Consider the following 3,121-nt stretch of genomic DNA (forward strand, 5'->3'; position numbering starts at 1 on the left):
ACTTTTCTGGGGAATTAGCCTTGATATCATTCAGATTTACATTTAGAGACCTCACATATTTTTTATTTTTTTAATTTTTATTTAAAGCCATATTCTTCAGCATGTGATAAATAGTGTCTTCGAGGATAATAATCACATGTAACTCTTTCTTTTTCTTCCAGTTATTATAAAAAACAGTGAAAGACTAAACTTGTAATACTAATAAATGCAGTATTAATGCATAATCAATTGCACAAAATTATAACTTGAATATAGCTTAAATAAAATACACCTTAATATAATATAAATTAAATATATTTAATAAATATAACTTAAATACAACTTTAATGAGTTCCAATATCTACAGTAAGTTAAGCCTATTAGAAGAAGAAAACCATAATTACACTTTCAACAGAAAAATGTAGAAATCTTCAACCCGTAAAACAGTTTAAATTTAAAAATAATTAAATGATCAAAAGAGTTATTTCAGCAATTTCCAGTGCCTGTTAGGTATTCAAATGTGTCTTCAAAAATTCTTCCCAATTCCATTCTTTAAGAATGTTAAATATTAGAGAAAGAACAACACAAATAATTAACATAAGGTGTTTAAGATTGTTGAGGTAGGTTTTAATCCAGTATGATGAACACTCTCAATAGACTAGGAGGCAGCAGGATTGTTCATTCAGATGAAAGCACCACAGAAGGACAAGGAGGTAAGGCTATTCAATCCTAAGGCAAGGAAAAGGACCTCAAAGGACAATTAGCTTTCTTTCACTTTAACCTTAGACTTCCAAATGGAAGCAGTATGGAGAAATACAAGTCTGTCAACATCAGGTAATCTCTGTACATTGTTAAGATCCCACTAGAGAAAACATCATTAGTATTAACAAGATCATGATACTAAAATGACAAAAAAAATACATAAAAATAAAAAATAATGTATATCTTATATATTGAATAATTTTTTTCTTTTTTTAATTTTTTTCTTTTTCTTTTTATTATTAGTTACATTTTGTTAACTCTGTATCCCAGCTGTATCCTGCTCCCTCATTCCCTCCCAATCCCACCCTCCCTCCCTCATCTCCTCCCTGCCACTTTCCAAGTCCACTGATAGGGGAGGACCTCCTCCCCTTTCATCTGACCTTGTTTTATCAGGTATCTTCAGGACTGGCTGCAAAGTCCTCCTCTGTGGCCTAGCAGGACTGCTCCTCCCTTGGCGGGTGGGGAGGCCAAAGAGCCAGCCATTGAGTTCCTGTCAGAAATAGTCCTTGTTCCCCTTACTATGAGAAACCAATTGGTTACTGAGCTACCACAGGCTACATCTGAGCAGAGGTTCTAGGTTATATCCATACATGGTCCTTGGTTGAATGTCAATCTCAGAAAAGACCCTGTGCCCAGATATATTTGGTCCTTGTGGAGCTCCTATTCTTTCACGTCATACTAACTCCCCTTCTTTCCTATGATTCCCTGTACTCTGCCGATGGTTTGGTTATGAGTCTTAGTATCTGCTTTGATACACTGCTAGGTAGAGTCTTTCAGCTGTCTTCTGCAGCAGACTCCTGTCATACGTTCATTGCAAATCCCATTTGTCTTTCTAAAATGAGGATTGATTATCTTACTCTATGTCTGCTTTCTTTATTATCTTCTTTATGTGTATAGATTTCATTATGTTTATCATATCTTGTAAGTCTACATAAGTAAGTTTATACCATGTTTGTCTTTCTCCTTCTGGAATACTTCACTCAGAATGATCTTTTCTAGACGCCACCATTTGCCTGAAAAATACAGAACGCTTCACAAATTTGTGTGTCATCCTTGCGCAGGGACCATGCTAATCTTCTCTGTATCGTTCCAATTTTAATATATGTGCTGCCGAAGCCAGCACCGAACAATTTTTAAAATGACTGAGTTTAGGTCTTCTATTTCTAATACTGCTATTGTTAATCTCTATATGGTACTTCTTTATCTTAACAAAAGTATAATCTGACCTACATCTTGAGGAAACAAAAAAACAAAAGAAAAGCTAATTTTTTTGTTTTACATTAAAATCAGAGGGAAATAACATCTATATTTGTCACTAAAGAGATTAGCAACAAAATTTCAAAACAAGTGAACAAGAAATTATTCTAAAACCCCTAGAGAACATTACAGAACAAACTATAAGTTGTACAAGCTTTAGTATTCTTTTGTTAAATGGTTCTTCAAAAATTACTAGATATTTGACCTTGATAACTAACATTATGAGACCTGGCTCGGAAAATTAGAAGTGCCTACTGTTTTGTAAACAAATATGAAATTTAACACCTGAAAATTGTCTTTGTCTTGGCAACATGTCTTATAACTAGAATGATTTAATTAATGTCAAATGAAATATACATGATTCTAGGTATTGTCAATTACTACGTTTCCCTAGGCTTATGATTGAAGGCATAAAATATATGTAATTACCATTCAGAAAAGAAAATGAACATATTGTTATCTATTAATACATCAAAACCTCACAGCCCTTTGTTAGACTCTTTATTTTAGAAGAATGAAAAAAAATCATGATTTTTCTTATTGTAGTTATAGTATAAAAGAACAGGATTTTATGATCATTATTATATAAGGAGACACCTGCTTTATAAAAAATTTAATTCTACCAGTCGTAGATCATTTCTGAGGTATTTAGGCTACTGTGGTAGCAGATATTATCTCTTGAAATCAGTGAACACATACCAGCTGACAAGCTAACAGGAAACTGAAAGACAATTTTCAATACTATGCTCCAACTAAATGCCAATTTAGAAACTAAATATAATTCCTGGATTCTGTTTGCACTTTGAAAATTGCATTCCAAAGTTTAATAGTAGAATGAAATTTTCTGTACGTTCTACATGCTGAAGCCTTTTGGCTTAGGCAAAGAATGCTGCAAAAAAAAAATACTCATTTTTACTTAAAATGTAAAAAAGCATGTGATGCTTTTTGCTGCAGTCTTGAGTGAAGAAAAACATGGGGTGTATTGAGCTTGTGATAACTGAGGTAACTGGGAACAGACTGGGTAAAAAATAGTATTTCTTCAATTACAGAAGAATACCCAGTGTTTGCATAGAACTTGATTCATTCAATACACATGTATAGCATGAAAAGCCCAGTTTACAGA

General features: G+C 32.9%; 1 non-coding gene across 1 annotated transcript; it reads right to left on the reverse strand.

Moving 5' to 3' along the window:
- Positions 1-1,757: 1,757 nt before the first annotated feature.
- On the reverse strand, positions 1,758-1,864 carry LOC129679041 (U6 spliceosomal RNA). Its single transcript, XR_008720473.1, has one exon. It is a non-coding gene; the product is annotated as a U6 spliceosomal RNA (small nuclear RNA).
- Positions 1,865-3,121: the final 1,257 nt, after the last annotated feature.

The sequence above is a fragment of the Psammomys obesus genome, unplaced genomic scaffold, assembly GCF_907164565.1.
Source record: "Psammomys obesus unplaced genomic scaffold, mPsaObe1.curated_primary_1811, whole genome shotgun sequence".
Lineage (NCBI taxonomy): Eukaryota > Metazoa > Chordata > Mammalia > Rodentia > Muridae > Psammomys > Psammomys obesus.